This window comes from Bradysia coprophila, unplaced genomic scaffold, assembly GCF_014529535.1.
Source record: "Bradysia coprophila strain Holo2 unplaced genomic scaffold, BU_Bcop_v1 contig_350, whole genome shotgun sequence".
Taxonomy (NCBI): Eukaryota; Metazoa; Arthropoda; class Insecta; order Diptera; family Sciaridae; genus Bradysia; species Bradysia coprophila.
In genome coordinates this window covers 7,592,943-7,611,802 of record NW_023503608.1, presented here as the reverse complement: position 1 = coordinate 7,611,802, position 18,860 = coordinate 7,592,943, and the positions used below count along the sequence as shown (strand labels likewise).

Sequence of the window (18,860 nt, the reverse complement as noted above, 5' to 3'; positions counted from 1 at the left end):
CGGCTTGTACGATGTTTAAACAATTAAAGTAAATCTATCACAGACAACAAGCAATTTTACTATCAGATCTATTACTTCATTTGATCTAAGTGTTTTCAATATATTGATGTCAAATCGAAATCTCTTACTTCATTTTATATTAACATTCGTTTGGCTATTACCGCAATAAGTCAGAGCTCGTCGTTTATTCGATTCCTGAACTCGTAATCGATAACAGATGAAAAGAAATATCTCATTCGCATTGGTTTGCAATCACAGATGCAGGCAGTTACTTTGAGAAAAAGGGTCAACATTGTTGACTCAACAACAACTTCAAGAGCTACAGAAAATATCCTGAGCATAATTTATTCTATTTACTCTTAAAAGAATCGGTGGAAAACCACCACGAACACGTCCCAACGTCCTTGATGTCATAACAAACATTGAACCATCTTTTAGACAGGAAAATCTCTATAACTTCAGGAGAAATATAGAAAATCTTTCAGTAGAAGAAATTTTTGCCGAACTCTACTGGCATGTCCGACCAATGACATTATAGTGGGATAGACAGGCCTTCTATGTCGATATTTTGTTCTATAGTTGAAGCAAAAACAAATACGAAATATTTGATAGTGTGCGTGAGTACCTTAAATTTATGGTACTTACGTATTTTTGAACTTATTTTCGAATGTGGGCGGGAGAAAAATTGTGCACTTTTGCCTTGCTATTGGAAAGAACTTTTTTTCATCAAATAACATATTTATTCAACTGAAATCCATATTTATCCATTTATTGTCCATGGAATTGGACTAACTTAGTGGTTTTGGATCGAATAAAATTGGAATGCATTTCCATTGTTTGCAATTTACCTATATAATTCAATTTGACTTTCAAGTATTCTTCCAGAATACTGCGAATCAATAAATATCGGTGATTTTCTAATGGATCACATTCCTTTACATGCTCTTCCATATTATTTAACAGCTTTGGTGGTACATCACGGAAACACTTGTTTAATATTGATATATACATTTGGCTCTGCGAAAATTGTTTCGCACATACCAATTTTGCTTAACCTGAGACGAAAAGCTCAGGGGCGCAAATTGCAAGAACCGGACATCTGCACACAAACCAAAACAGGACTCCTTTTTCACATTCACTAAATCACAAAGAAACTATCCTTCGGAACGACAAACAGAGCTATAGCTCTTCCCTTGCCCACACATCACGTAAAGTGACAAAAAAGAAGAAAGAAAAGCTGTTTCGACCTCGAGAACTAACGGCGGTCACTGGTCAGAGTGGACTGACCATCTTCAGTTGCTTCCGCTAGCCTCTTACACAAGACAGCGTTCGCAGTCGAATTGCCTTTTGTATTATAGTTTCCTTTTGTGTTGCAGTCTTGTTGTGATTTTGAAGTTGATTTTGACGTTGATTTTGATTTTGATTTTGCTGCGTTTAGGGATGAATTTCATAGCAGCTTCCAAGAATGTCCGAACTTCCATCGGTCGATGGCAACTAATCTGAAAAAACTGAAATCACTTGTTCGATAGTAAAGTTTTTCGCTGTCTTGTGTAAGAGGCTAGCGGAAGCAACTGAAGAGGGCCAGTCCACGCTGACCTAAGACCGCCGCTAGTTCTCGAGGTCGAAACAGCTTTCTTTGTCTTTGTTACCACTTTACGTGATGTACGGGCAAGGGAAGAGTTAAGACTCTGTTTGTCGTCCGAAAAGAGCTTTTATTTTGAAGTTGGAAGTGTGAAGGTGTAAGGTGTAAGGAGGAGTTCAGAGTTTGGAGGTCCAGAGATTGATTCTATCTTGCTCATCATTCAATGATTTTGATCTACGCATTCAGAACAGTCATACATAGAACAACATTCATACAAATGAAAAACTTACGGCTCCAGATTTTCTTTTTGCTTTAATTGCAAGACATTCAAGACATTCAAGACATTAGCATTTTCCGACTCTTCCAACAATAAATATTCAGTATCTATGCAATCTGAATTCGGAAATATTGTTGGTACAGCCATTTTCGACAAAGATGATCGGCATTTGTTTTGATTAATGTCTTCCGGCTTAAAATGTTTTTCGCAGATCCGGCAATTGTCATTCAATTCGCTAGCCAACGATTGATTATTTGAATGCTGCAACGCATTAATCCAAGCTTCTCTCGCATTTTGATTTACGGGAAACCTTTACAAACAAATCGTAAATTTGACGAATCTATAAATTGAGGTTATGAATGTTGTTTTACTTAAAAAGTGAAATTTTCTCAGTTTCCTCATGAAGGTTCAACTTGGAGTTGCAACCATGAACGATACAATGCCGCATTTTTTATTATATTTGATTTTGAATGGATATAATTATGAATACCTTAAGAAAGACTTAAGTAAAGCAACGAAAACAATAATTTCGTACAAGTCAACAACAGTTTAAGAACCTGTCAAACGAAACTGAAATTTTTGAGTGTGTGAGTAAAAAATGTATAGTATACTCAGTTTGCTTTTGCTTCACGATTTCGTCTACATAATTCCTGTCTATCACACTAATATGTCTTTGTGTCCGACACATAAAATGAATTGAAAATTTAATTTTTGACCAATAAATGCATATGAAAGAAAAGAATGCTTGACTTCTCTGAACTGTTATCTCGAGATCATGCAATCCCAAGTAGAAATACTGTCAAAAGCAAGTGGGATAATTTGTTCCTTTCCATTGTCTTGTGACACTTCTCCATTTGATGTATGACCAACGCACTCCAAAACAGGCACAACAACAGATTTAAAATAAGGGGCCTATTCGGCGCAGTAGTCAGCTTTTTGGCAGTTAAAAAATCGTGGGCCTGTTCTTGGAGTGCGTTCTTGGAGTGCATATGACATGAATACAGTTCGTAAAATTGTGAATTAATATTTCGAATTAGGTGGAAACAGTCACCACAGTGGTTATTTAAGCTTTGATGTAAGGATCAGGTTTTTAGACCCCAATGTTCAAGTTGTAGTAACAGATTTGTCCTAATTTTAAGGGAAACGTTTTGGTTTATGGCGTTAATATTCAAATATGTTCAATATGTTAAAACCAACAAAGTACCACCGACAAATAGATATAAATGTATATTTCATACAATTTTCTGAAACAAAAAATTCGTTTCTTTAAACTAGAAATGTTTCTATGCCGATACACTGAATATTTACTGTCAAGATCTCTTCTCATGTCGTTAATAATCTATAAGAAACCAAAATTAATTTTACTTCAACTGTAAGGCAACCACAAAATCGCTCCAGCCATCTGTTACTGCTCATATCCACATTAAAGGTAATGGAGGCGGTGGCAAACCGATCCCAAGACATGGCTTGGCGTAACAAATCCCTTATAAATTAACTGAAACATGTTTTACCTCCATAAACATGTCAAGTACTCAGAATGCACATAAAGCGAAACAGTTCGAAAACAACTTCTACGCGAGCGGCATTCATAGATGAAACGAAAAATGGAACTATTGCGGTATGGCGTCGTTGGAGCTGGTAAAGTAATAAGAGATATATTAGGGCGCTATTTGACAAATTAAGTGTCAAATACTCAGTCTACAATATAATTTGGTTTTACAAACCCAAGCAGCTCATGTATATATCACACACATACATCCCAAATAACAATCTCATCTGTCATACTTTGTTAGGGGTTTTTTTCCCATACATAAATAGCAAACGATGGGTAGGTACCCCCATAAACATTAAACATCACCATAGAAGCGCTGTAAAAATTTGATGCTTTTGCTATTTCGTTTAGGATGTTGTTTTTATACTTTTTATTTTCTAGCTTTCATCATGATAATGTACGATTTATTATCAACAATATGACATCGTATATTCACTCAAATTGGATGGTGAGAATGATCATACTAAACGAAAAATAGGATGAAGAAAAACCATTAAATAAACTGACATTGTTGAAATATGATAGCATTCTCATGTGGTGGCGCTTCTATGACCATCCTCTTTCCAAACACCATTACTTGGATTGTGCAAGGAATGAGAGCCACCGAAAAGTAGCCGCCGAAAGTCGGTTGAAGACAAAAAAAAACTTTATTTGTGTAGAGTTTAACAGCTACCACGGCTACTACTAACGTTTTTCGCAACGAATCCTCTCAAAGACACGATTAAGAAATTTCGTTATAAGTCCTTTAATTTTATTCTTTTTATAAACCGCAAGAGAATTTAACATACTTTCTACAATGCTCTTCCTTTCAAGGGACAAACGGACAAGCGCGCTAACTTAATGAGACAGATCATGTTAAAGTCATCTCCTACTGATTTTGTTAAGCGTATAGCCTAGGGCTTGTAAGAGAATCTTTTACTTCACTTGTTTAAACATTGTTTATAAAAAAGCCGGAGCAAATTAATTGTTCGCTGCCGCCGTGGATAAAAGATGAGTGGCCGTTTCTAACGTAAATCCTTGCTATCTGATCGGCTTTCAGGCCTGAACTGTGAACCATTATAATTTTACTCTATAGAAAAAATGTGATTGCTGCACCCTAAACAAAAGCTTACGTATTTTCATTTTCATTTAGTACACAAAAGCGCGTATCATACATTTTCGTTTACAATGTTACCCAGCTAACAGGAAGGCTTTTAATGAAGCCAAAGGGAAATCGCCCGATAAGGTTGCCGCTAGAAGAGCTGCGCAAAGTATGTATAACAAATTCTTACGCAAGAGTAAAAGGATCAAATTTCAACAATTTTGTAATACCGTTAACTCACACTCAGGAGCCTCCCGGCTATTTAAGTCTTTATCGAAAAACTCAACTAATCCTTTAGGATCATTAAAGCTTCCCTCGGGAGAATTTACGGATTCTACAGAAGCCACCCTTCAACATCTGCTAGAAGTACATTTTCCTGGTAGTACTACAGCCCCGACTCTAATCAATCATGATTCGTTATTATTGAATCCGTCCACAGATGACGATAATATGGCAATAGCCGAATCCATAGTATCCAAGGAAAAAATAACGTGGGCAATATCTACATTCTCTCCTTTTAAGTCAGCAGGAGAAGATGAAATCTTCCCCGCCCTATTGCAATATGGTTCTGATTCGATGAACGATCACCTGAAAGAAATCTATATTGCCAGTATTCGTTACCAACATATTCCCAAATGTTGGAGAGGAGTGCGCGTTGTATTTATACCCAAATTGGGGCAACAAACTTACACTGCAGCGAAAGCATTCCGGCCGATCAGTCTTACTTCTTTCTTGTTAAAGACATTGGAGAAATTGATAGATCGCTACTTGAGAGATGGAATACTTAAAGAGTTTTGCATACACAGTCGTCAGTTTGCTTATCAGCCAAGAAGATCATCCGAAACCGCTCTGCATCACCTAGTGCATAGAATAGAAAAAGCATTTAACCAAGATGAGTTTGCTCTTGGTTGCTTTATTGACATAGACGGAGCATTTAATAATATGATATTTGCTGCAATAAGGAAAGCATGTATCGCACATGGAATCAACCTTACTGTAACTGTATGGATTATTAAAATGCTTAGGGATCGAATTGTATCCTCCTACCTTAATACTGCCAAAGTAAGCGTTTTCGTAAGCAAAGGCTGTCCTCAAGGGGGTATTCTACCGCCTTTACTATACTGTTTGGTTAAAGACAGCTTACTATCTTTACTTAATAATGCTGGCTTTTACTCTCAAAGCTTTGCCGATGACCTCGCAATTCTCCTAGTAGGAATCTGCATCTCGACCCTGTCAAACTTGATGCAATCAGCACTAAAACTAGTTGAATCCTGGTGTCATAGTAGGGAGCAATCAGCGAACCCAGATAAAACGAGACTGATATTATTCACTCGTAAAAGGAAGGTTACAGGACTCAAAAAACCCAAATTTTTTGGCAAGGAAATCGATTTTTCCGAATTTGTAAAATTTTTGGGCGTCATATTAGACTCAAAACTATACTGGATCATCCATTCAGAATACGTCATTAAAAAAGCGGTAGCATCCCTATGGCAATGTCGCAGATTATTTGGCAATGACTGGGGGATTAGCCCCAAAGTACTCCATTGGATTTACACAGCCATAGTAAGACCAAGACTATGTTATGGAGCAGTAGTCTGGTGGCCCAGATGCGAAGTGAAATCTGTTCAAACCCAACTGAGTAAATTACAAAGATTAGCATTAATTGGAATCACTTCCGCCATGAAAACTACCCCAACAGCAGCACTCGAAGCACTATTGAACATAGAACCGCTACATATTCACATCAAGTCTCTTGCCAAGTCGTCCCTTTTAAGGTTCAAACAGTCTGAACTCTTGATCAATGATGCCAATTTCGGGCACACTAAGTTGTGGTCAGCCATGTCCCAACAAATACCTGAAGTCAATATGCCCTGCGACTTAATCATCCCAACTTACAGATTCGAAAAATCATTTAAAGTAAATATACCGGATCGTAGTTTCTGGGATACCCCGAATGCAATTGCACACAATCACTTCTCGTGGTTCACTGATGGATCAAAAAAGGACGATCTAACCGGGTCGGGAATATTTTGCCCTAGCATAGCTAAAGAAATATCCGTGTCACTAGGAAATTTTTTTAACAGTATTCACTACAGAAATTACTGGAATCATGGAATGCTGCAGAGAAATAATTAATAACCACGAAGCTAATGTCTCACCCATAAATATTTGCTCAGACAGTCAAGGTGCAATTAAAGCGATTAGCGGCTTTAAATTTTCATCTTCAATAGTCCTTGAATGTCGCGATACTCTAGAAGAACTATCTGGAAAACACCAAGTGTCACTTATTTGGGTTCCAGGGCACACGAATGTCGCTGGTAACGAAAAAGCAGATGAACTAGCAAGATTAGCTTCTAGTACACCTTTCATAGGACCTGAGCCAGCAATGGCCTTATCATTCTCAACACTTAATCGGCTCATTCTGAACAGTAAAACCAAAGAATTCAATAATTATTGGAATACCCTAGACTTTGCCAGACAGGCAAAAATATCGATCAGAATAAACAACAAAAATTCGAAATACTGCCTGTCACTCGATCGGAATAACCTCAGAAGACTTGCCGGCATACTTACAGGTCACAATTCTCTAAAGAAACATCTCCACACAATTGGGGTGGCAGACGATCCACACTGCGAAAAGTGTGGTGAAATCGAAAGCACAGAACACTTTCTTTGCGAATGCCCAGCATACATTATGGCTCGATCACAGTATCTAGGTTCATACGTAACCAAGTACACCTCGATATGGAGTATCGCTCCATCAAACATCCTCAAATTTCTAAACAAGACTAAAAGAATATAAACGACCGTGGGTACGCACAACAGGCCCATCTGAGGCTTAGGTGCAGGCGTAAAAGCCACCCACTTATTCTATCTATCTATCTACCCAGCTAACATTTTATTTTATATACACAAAGTATACCGTTATACACATCCCATCGTTACCACAACCATACTTTGGGAAAATCTCACTCTATATATTCAGCATTCACATAACAATAATATTATATCCATCGTTTTTGGGATACCAAACCACATGATTTTAGTAGTTTCGAAAATTGTACAAATTGCTTTTCACTTCTGCCACTTTATGTATCTCTACTTATATATGGATACAACATACATATACTACTATCACACTAATATACAATAAAAACAGATCCCATCTTGAACCCGTCTCCTTCGTAAAAATATATGTACTTGTGTTAAGAGTGATATGAGAACAAAAATGTACCTACACGCCACATTACAAATATCATATAGGCACTTGGAAACGCTTGAATCGGATATAGATAATATAGGACGAGAGAGGGATGTGGATGTGATAATGTTATATACCAAAAATTTTGGTGAATATTTTTTTTCTTCTTTCATATCAATTGTATACATAACCAAATGTTGTGTTGTACAAATATGGAAAGATAAATAGAATGTTTTCATAGTTCTTAGTGGTGCAAAGTTTATAAATATTTGAACACATATCTAAAGCTTCTCGATGTGAAAACTTTGAATATGAAGTGGAATTGAAATTATTTGAAACAATATTCGTAAATGATTTTGTCAACTTGACATCTATTACGATTTGTAATCTAATGGCTGATTTTGTAAAGTTCGATGGAGTTTATTTATACTTTATGCATACAATGTCTCCAGGGGTTTTCCAGAGAAAACATCGTGAAGTGATAGCGAGTTAAAATTATATAAACATGTCTGACATGCTTGCCGTGTTCTAAATGGTTGAATAGACATTTATGCTGATGCCATGAGAGGTTGTGATAAAAATGATGGGTTAGCGATATCATGGTCTATCAATAGCCGACACTTATCGCTTCAGTTATTGTACCTTTATTAAAATTGCTATTCTATACAACCACAATAACGTCAAGAATAATTGTCGGAGTTATCTTATATATCATATGCATGATTTTGAGGTAATAGATTTTGTATATCAGACGCTAGGATGTACTTTATACAAATGAAGTAATAGATTTATAGTTATTTACATAGCAAGTGATAAAAAGTTGAAAAGTCGAGTTTTCGTTTGAATTTTGTTGATCCGAGGAGAAACCTAAACCAAATTTCTTGTTTTCGCTAGGAGTGTAATAAACCACTTTCGACCCAAAACAATGTCATATCTAGTGACGAAAACAACCTCTTTTCGGAACTTGTTGCATAAATTACTATTACATGACTAGGGATAAAAAGATGAAAAGTATAGTTTTCTTGCGAGGCGCAGCCAAGGTCAATAAACACACAAAAACGAGACTTTTCATTTGTATACCGAGTTATGTAATGGATTTTACATGCTGAGGACGTCGAAAGTACTTCTTGAAACATGAAAAGTACGGTTTTCGACGCATGTAGCATGTAAAAGATTTTGTGCTTGCCGTTTCTTAGCGAAAATTATCTTAAAAATTTAGTTTTTCTCTACTGTTGTTTTCTGTATGCTTATTCACAATTCACGCGAATTACTTAATGCATCGTCAACTTTTGAAATGGGTTAGAAATGCATGCATACTATATCCATCGAACTATAGATGCAATTTCCTCTTTCCGTCTCCCTGCTTTTTTTTGGTGTGCACATGCAGTAAATCTCGTCTCGTCGAATAGTAAGTATTTTGAAGTGAGTATTCAGTATTATAATTCAACACTTCTTTTTCACTCTGCAACTTGTCATTTCTCTAGCCCATAGTAGATGAGTGAGTATAGAGTTTGTTGTCAAACTATATTGAGAGCCCTTGACATTTTTTTTAATTATATAAGCTGAAGCGTCGCAGCCATAGCATTTTAAAATGTTAACGAAAAATACTGAAAGCTATGGGTATTCATACAGAAGGTATACACATACTGCATACACAGTAATAAATTAATTATGTGGGCCAAAAACTTTGAAGTTCTATTGAAAAGACGACAGAAGCTTTAATAAAATATTATGGCATCAATTACACTTTTTTAATTTTTTACATTGGTTGGTTATAGTTAGAGCGGTTGTATTTCGTTTTGACCTACTTTAGCAAATATTAATTACAGTGAACGATATCTCAAATGTCTCACTGTCATTTTTTTCAGAGAATGTCATTGTGAATTTGCAATGACACAATAAAATTCTCAGAAAAATTTGACAGTGAGACATTTGAGATGTCGTTCACTGTAGATATACTGCGTCCATAAAAAATCGGTTGTAATAGCTAATTTTTGATATAGTACATACGCATCGACTGGAGTGCTTTTCGATTGACACCTTATACGATATGATCAAACAGTTTTAGCAGTAAGTACTACGAAGCTGGAAAAACTTAAATTTATGATCGGCAATAAAATTATGTTAAATTGATTAGGAGGCCTGAAATATAGTTTTCGCAACAAGTGACGAAAAGTAGGACTTTCCGTTGCCTTTATTGCGAAAAACGTTGTATACAACTCGATGATAAATGCTTTTTTAGCCACACGATGTATAAACAACTATTTTACATGCTTGCTAAGCGGGGCGAAAAAGAAATGTAAACCCACGGGGCGAAAGCTATCGCTTTCGCCCCTTGAATTTGACATTTCTTACTTTCGCCCCGCTTAGCAAGCATGTAAAACTATATACGTCACTCGGAAAGTAACTTTCTGACTTCTCCCTTGTAACGTAATGTACTATTACATCACAATTCTTACGAATTTATTATTTGCGATGAAACGTTATTGATATTTGCAACTTAAAAGCAATCTAACGGCTGTCAGGTATATAATAATATTTTTCATCTGAAATAATAAATTCGTAATAGTCTTTTACATGCTACGCTACATGCGTCTAAAATCTTACTTTTCATGTTTTAAGCCTCTTCCGACGCCCTCAGCATGTAAAATCCATTCGGGATAAAAATGAGAAGTCTAGTTTTCGTGTGTTTATTGACCTCGGCTTTGCCTCCGATTAACAAAATTCACACGAAAACTCTACTTTTCAATTTTGTTATCCCTTGTTATGTAAAAACTATATTTCAGGCCTCGTAATCAATTTTATATATTTCTCGTTTAAAAAACGCGCTTTATCTGACCTCAATCCTCGATATAAAGAAGGCTTTGCTATTCGCGTATGAACATCAAATACATAAGCCAATATATAAGTTTTATAGTTGAATTGTAAATTTACATATATGACGCGTGTATATACACACAGAATGTGTGTTTTGTTTTTGGTCAAATAAAGTGCGTTTAAGCGCTCAATATATAAGAAATTCTATTCTACAAGAACTGCATACGTATTTTATGTTTTATACCTTTTAATTCTTGTAGTATAAATAACTATAACCTCGACTATAACATAATTTTATTGCCGAACAAAAATTTAAATTTTTCTTGCTTCGTCGTCGGTCGACTCTGCTGCTAAAACGTGACTACAGAAACAGTTATCGCGGTCGGATCATATCGTAAAAGATGTCAATCGAAAGGTTAGAGTTCAGGGAAGAATAAAGTACAAAAATTTTCTATCAAAAGTTTTGGTACGGATAAGCTAGAGCGACTCAAATTTCACGATAGTTCCATTTTTGCGTTTTTTTTTTTCGAAAAAGTAATACTGTTGCCTGGGTAACTACTATGCCTGAGAGATTTATATATGGCTCTAATCTAGGTGCCTAGTGATAACATCCCATACCATAAGTTTGCAGATATCCGAATTGCGCGGTCCTCTACCAACCTCTTGAGAAATTCTTTTGAAGAACAGCCTACCGACATCGGACGCATTTTCCAGTGGACTATTTTATGTTTGCCTAGAAAGGTATTCGACCCTAAAAGCCAATACCACTTTCAAAAAAATTCTTCGAGGCTTGTGTGGCTGGTGATCAAAAACCGAAAACTTGCACTTTTCTTACTAAAATTTCTCCAGTTACGTGAGCCGTAGAGGGTCGTGTGGGGTGTCATTAGAAAGTTAATCACATGTACTACTGAGCCGAATAGGGACTTATGGGTTTTAAAATTCATCCACACTGGAATATGTGCAGTTGAAGTTTTCAACCGAAGACTTACACTGTTCTTACAGAAATTTCTCGTGGTACATAAGTCGTACATGGTCGTGTATCATTTGAAAGGTAATTTTATGTGCTTTTGTGAACTGTGAAATATATACCATCTGTTGTCGCCAACAACGACAAAAATAAACGATGAACTTAGGATGGTGTGACACCATTGGGGTCCTCTAACATAATAAATATACAGTAAAACTGGATAACTTTTCATAGTTTAAACAAAAGAAGTAACATAGAAAATCCCTTTGCACTCAAAAAAATCTTTTGTTAAAAAAAATCCTCAGGATTTCCGTTCATTCTTAAGAGAATCAAAGGAAAATCTTTAAAAATCACACGAAAATCCTTGAAAATAACAGGAAAATCATTTTAGATTTTCTTTTAGAAAATCTTTTTCCACTCAAAATACACGATGATATGCCCCTCGCTAATAATTTTCTTTTCATTTTCACTTCAATTCTTTCACTATTATATGAAAAACATTTTTCCGAAATAATTTTTTTGTGTGAAAACAACAAATTTTCATTCTTTCATTACTGCTACAACAAAACAATAATTCCAAGTTCATCAATCTTTTCTAAGAAATTCATAGTTTCTCTTAATAATTCATTATTTCCATTCTCAGCTGGTCAATCATGAGGAAAATCATGTCAGAAAGTCATGAAAATTGAAAATCGATTTTTTTCGCACACCCGAAACGCTCGTGCTAAAATAGCATTTATATAAGGCAAACTTTCTCATGATACAAAGAGAGATCGATAAGATGTTTTGTTTTGTTCGTTGAAACAATGCTCATAGCCTTATTAAGAATAGTGTTCCACACTTGTTTCGACAAGGAATGATTAATAAATGGAATTTTTCAAAAATGCTTTCAAGTTTGTGACGTGAATCGATATGCAAACATCAAACAAACTGTCATAGGTGATGAAATTACGTGATCTATCTCAATCTAGGTCAAATTCTCATGTTTCAATTGTCTCATAAATTTTCAGCTCAAGCATAGTTCATGGCTTTCCTTCGTTTTGCAAAAAAGTTAGTTAACCGACACAACTAGCTCTGGTGATAACTTGGATGTGCTGACCTATCTCTGCATCTTCTCATTCTATTAAACTGAGATTTTTTTTATAATAGCTTAAAAGTTAAACTACAACTAGCCTACACTTTAAATTTAATTAGACGTGCAGCGGCCGACACATAATTTCATTGATATTTAATAGCAGAAATCAAATATTAATGACAGATGCAATAAACCCGATCCTACAAACCAATTTTACTACTCGTATAGTTAGTAGCTTCCATTTATCTGTGATTTATAACTGCTTTTAGATGCCCAATTTTTACAATTTTTGGCTGATTCGACATTTTTGGGCAATTGCAAAGGTATTAGTTAGGAATGAGTGGGCGGGCATACCAAATTTTTGTGCCAAGCCCAAATCTTTTCAAAAAATACGAATCCACAGTCCTTTTGCCTGTTTCGAATTTGAATTAAAATATGCTCACACCACCCATCATCTCTAATTAACAGTGATTAAAATTCGCTCTGTTACAAACATAATGTGTTGGTAAATGCGTTAATTTCATGGAAATTTCCATATTTCATTTTTCTAACTTTTCATAATCTAAAAGATCCTATATCTCAAACCCAAAACATACTAAATAGAAAGCATAAAGTGGACAGTAAGGTCATTGCTGCTACACACGACAAAGTGTATTACCAGGGAGATTGCGATTTTCACTTGTAATTTTAACTTGACATAAAACATGAAAATTATAAGTAACATCACCACACTATACAACATATATATATGGAGGGTCATCTTATATATAATCTTATAATTTTCAAGTTCTACGTCAACTTATAACTGAAAATTGCAATCTCCGTATTATCTGTTGGACCCTGTGGCAAGTGACTATTAAATGTTCAGCTCGAGAATGTATTTTTGTCACTTGATGTTATAATTAGGACGGAATTATTTAGACGCATAGCACAGCCAACCAAATCAAACAAGAATTTCATGCCAATGTGGAAAATGTTTCCACAAAAGCTCAAACTACAAACATGCCAGAGCAATATAGATAAAAGGGAATTTTAAATCAAAATTTTATTATTACTGGAAATTTGATGGAACTAAATTGAAAATATTTGCGGTGTTGTGGTATTTGGCGTTTAATTAAATTTGATATTCAGATATATTCAGAACTGTTATCGGGCTTATGCATGTTATTTGGTCTTTTAACGGTGTAAAAAAATATATATTTGGATGGACCGATGAGATATTTTTGCTAACGAAATTCGGCAGACGAACGAGTATATAATCATTTTGTTACGTCTAATGTCCGACGGATTTTTCAACAGAAAACAATCAGTTTTTGTTTCATGTAACTTTCGTAATAAAGCTCTAAAACAGACACTTACTTTCGTACAATTAAACCGAATGATCCAGGCTAATAATAAAAACGAATTTTATTATTTTGTCGATAAAAGTACACACACAAAAAAACCGTAATCCATTTAATCAACTTCGTTTCGATGGGGTGTCTTCAAATTAATCCAATCTTTTGGGTAATCACATGTACATATCATATACATATACAGTGTTTTATAGCCAACACATCACCGAATTTGATAAAGAACTGGGATATGTTTATAGATGAATACAAAACACAGTGTGCCGGATAAAAGTATAGTCCTTATCTGTTTTCCCAGTATATATATGTTTTGTGTATTTTTATCACAAATCACATTATGTTTATACCACGTTGTAGTTATAGTTGTCTAATGTGTATCGTCATATACAATACAATTTTATATAAACATTGTATCACAATATAAAGAATCATTTATACATAGCACTCGTTATATCACACACTTCACCATATATAGATGTATGTACATATCCATCTATCTATCTTCCTATTTGTATATAAAGTGAGTCACTCATGCAAAGATAAATGATGAAAATTGCCTCGCATATTATTTTTTTTTTCTATTCTCCCGAATGAGGGAAATCCTCTTATATGTTCGGTATATTTAACAACAACAATATAATAGATTTTCCGTTTTTTTCGTCTTTCTTTGGGTCTATTTTTTCTGTGTGTGTGCAGATGAAGCTACAAGCCAAGACTTTTATGCTCTTCGTTCCACAAAGCACATTTTTAACGATATTTTGGTTGATTTCTTTTTTTTTATTATATTTGGAAGAGAAAGTTTCAATTAGATAAAAAAAACAATTTCGTGGTATGAATTTCACTTTCCAATTGTGATTTTTCCCGTTGTTTCTTTTTTTTAATAATTTAAATTGATTAACACAAATTCACATCAAAATCAAACTCAAAAAATTTTCATTTTGTTTGTCACATGTAGATTTTATTTACTTTGCAGAATTTTTAATTTTTATTCGCTCTTTTAAATATTGGTTTTTGCTTTTTCGTTTAATTTTAAATCCGTCGGTTTTGGTTTGGAAAACACAAAATGATAAACTGAAAATTTCTGATTTTTCTTTTGGAAAATTAAAAATGTTTTCACAAATTAAATACACAAATTTCCATTGAATTTACAACATTGATAGTTACACGAACGACAAACATAGTGAGGCACTTTTAAATCCTGATCGATGAGCTGAAGGATATTAATAAGATGAGTTAATATTTGGGATTAATGAATCGTTTCGAATAGTTTTTATCCGAAATAGAACCAAAGAAAATTTCTTCTGTTTTTCTTCCTTAATGCAGGACACAAGGTAACAAAACTAAAAATTTGGTAAACAAATAACGTCTAAAGATATTACGAAAGAAAAATAATTATCCGTCTTTGAGTATAGACACGTCAAATCGAGGAAAGACAAAGTTTTTCTTATTCACTTTTCACTTTATTCGTTCCGAACGAAAACCTTTCATTCAATCCGTTGTATCGCCGAACACACAAACGTTACCAGTTTAAAAACAATGAATCGATAACAACAGGTTATATTAGTACATCGAGTTGCAAGAAAATATGGAAAATGATTTTTTATTCCTTGCTTCCGTTTTGTTACCGAAAATGTCCTTATCAACACACGTAACAACAAAACTTAGGTTCCTTTTCGATGAGTCGTGTAAATTTTTCACTTTTTTTAATTTTATTTTATTACAAAATCGTGTTAAATTACAAAAAACATTTATGTTAAATTAATCCCTGTACTTGTTTGTCTGAAGTGATATTTTCCTTTTTATTTTAAATTTTTTCCCGGTTAAATTGTTTCATTTAAACATTTAATGTGACAATTAAAACAACTTAATAATCCTTAACTGTACGATGTACTGGGTGTTAAGTTAACTCTGTTTTTTTAAAGGTGTCGAACAATTTTTTTTAATTTTTGATTCGAAGTTCTTAAATTCGTGTTTTGAATTTAGTTTGGCGGTTTCGAAATCAAAGTTTCTGGTTCATTTTATTCTCTTAAAAACGCTCGGCAAAGGATTAATTTGACTTGGCTTTCCTTTTAATTCCTCTTCGAAAATACGGTGTCGAATCAAAACAGATTAATTTATACAATCGATAAACACAACACACACGACAAAATTTTTTTTTTTGAAATAAAGATCACTCACGACATTTTCTATATTATTATTTTTGTTAAAATACACACAAATTAAACGTACGAACAACAGATGGTGTAGTACAGAATTAAACTTGATTCAGCGGCTTATGCCACAGTACTGTGGAGCAAAAGCATAGACGAATATCATCATGATGACGTCAGATATTCGTGAAAAGCATTTACTCATTTTCTCAATAAAACCATATCAAATGCAGAGCGATTTTGATGAACCATGCACAGACACCCACAATCCGTACAAATACGTACACAGGTTTCATCAATGTGTGCGTGTTGTGCGAGTTTACTACAAATTTAACCATACTTTAAGGGAGATTGCAAGCTAAAGTGAGGATAAAAACATTGTGCAGATATTTATTGCGCAAATGTACTGGAACATGTGAGAGATTCGCTCTCAATGAGCGGATAAAAACAAATTGAAGCAACGGGAAGGTATACCAACGGAATCCCACAAGCATACAGTTGGTCTTCTCTGCTATAGTAACTCTCCCTCTCCCTATCTCTTCGTAGAAAGCTTTCGTAAAGTAAATAAAATGAGTATGAGCCAACGTACCTATATGCATATATAACCGCACCACCTTTTAAAACTAAAATGATGGCAATCATTTGCCAAATTATACGTAGACAAATTATGCTTTTTTTTCTCATCGACATATTTTTTCAAGTTTTTCTTTTTGTGGTGGGAAAATAAACTTTGCATGTCTGAAACACTAACAAAAACACGAATTATATAAAATGCTCAATAGACTCTTTGCCGTACGAACAGAAAAAAAGTTTTCTAATTCATCATCACATTCATCACCATTTAGAAATTCTCTATTGTTTTATATACATACAACGAGAACCCGTTGCTGGTAGGATAAGGGTAGAATTTATGTTTTTATGCTAAACATAATTGTGATTGACTTATAAAAAGTTCATGAGGGGTTTTCACCCAAGGTCACTGATTTAATTTCGTTTTCTGTCTAGGTGAGGAAAAAATGCATATATTCGGCATAATGCCAGTCCAATTAAAATGTGTGTGTGCATATTTGTTGAAGTTGATGATGATCTCTTAATATGATCTCTTAGTTAAATATTGAAAGGTCTTCACAACAATTTACTTTATGTGGATCTAATGGTGCATGGATCAGTCAGCGGAGTTTAAGACACCATCGTGTTTGTTTTTTTTTGTGGATTTCAAACAGGCGTTCGATAGTTCGGATAGAAATGTAATGTGGGAGATTTTGTTGAGCTACGGAATTTCTGCAAAAATCTTTAACATCATCAAAGAACTTTATCAAAGAGGAAAATGCCGCATCGTACATCGTGGGAAAGTGAGTCGATTGCAGGGCCTATTTTAAGGGAATTGATTCCCTAAAATTCTTCAATTTTGAATGGTGGGTGGTGGGTGAGGATTAAAATAATTGTAACAACGACAAAGCTCACTACTTATTTTACTTTGATCGTAAGTATCAATCATCTTCTACCAGTGTATGCCTTCGGCTGACTTTTTCATCTACTTTAGACGACAATTTAATTTTTGGTAATTGTGTCAGAAAGTAACTTCGTCCTTGACAGCATTATCTAGATTATCGTGAGTTTTAGAAAATTTATTAAAGTAAACTATCGTCTTTTTTGCATGTGTACATATTTAGCGAATCATAACAGTAATGAAAGTAACCTTTCACAATCGTTTCATCACCAAAAGAAATTTATCAAAAAAGCGATATAATGAACTATCAAAGTAGTTTTTTTTATATATAATGAACAGATTTATTGTAAAAGCACTGCGTGTGTATAATCTGCTGCAAAAAGGACTGTAGGGACACATCAAAAACTAACAAATTGAATACTTTTTCGGTGATAAAAAAATTACAAAGAGTTAAATGGCACTAGTATCGATGGACGTCACAATGCCAATGAAAAAAGTCTACCATTTGTATTCTTAGGTAGCCAATCACCAACTGTACAGATCCTATGGAGATGAAAATTCCAAAAAAGAATTGTGAAATTCATGAAAAATAAAATTAAATTCCACTTTTCAATCTGAAATGAAAACTTTTGTTTTTTTTTTCAGGTCGTTTTTTTTCTGATGAATCGAGGAAAATAATATTTTACCAACATAAAAACGTACTTTTTTTCCATAAACTTTGGTTATATTTGCCATTTCAATCATATTTTCGAATGAAAAATTGAGATTGTGTGAGGTGGATGGAAAAAAGTAATAAAAAGGTGAGCATTCGTGACGAGATTAACAGATGTGAATATATTTCTATAAATGATTGGGTGAACGAATAGTTTGAGGATGCGATTTACTTTTTGACTGATAAACTGAAAATGTACGTTCTGTGCATTCATTGAATGAGTATGTGCATTTGGAAATTTTTGATTCTTAATTGTCTGCTATTCTGTGACCTGCACGATAAAATTGGTACTGTGAGGAAAGGCGAAATGGAGCATGTTTTTGTATTTTTGCGGAAAATCGATGAGTTGTCGAATGGAGATATTTTCTATTAGACCAATTTAACTATTGTTAATGTTTTTCATCTCCAATTACAGTGAAAGAAAAGTAAATACTGAAATGGTTTCTTCGAACTGAAGAACGTAACCCAGTTAACACAAGTCCATTTTTTAAATGTGGTGCTCCTTAGTAATGTATACATTTTATGTACGTAAAACTTTGCGCTCTATTTTTTGGACATTCCTTCCATTACCTTCCTCATAGAAGAATATTTGAATGGTTTCTGGTGTCTTTTTACAAGACCTGTTCAAGAGTTTTAACAATAT

At 34.3% G+C, this 18,860-nt stretch overlaps 1 protein-coding gene across 10 annotated transcripts in view; it reads right to left on the bottom strand.

The window, feature by feature from the left end:
- Positions 1 to 16,187, bottom strand: part of LOC119080723 (CUGBP Elav-like family member 4) — a 243,266-nt gene extending 227,079 nt beyond the window's left edge. For all 10 annotated transcript variants that reach the window (XM_037189209.1, XM_037189212.1, XM_037189214.1 and 7 more), the window contains exon 1: positions 13,913 to 16,187. The gene's annotated coding sequence lies outside the window, so the exon portion shown is untranslated. The remainder of the gene's footprint in view (positions 1 to 13,912) is intronic.
- Positions 16,188 to 18,860: the final 2,673 nt, after the last annotated feature.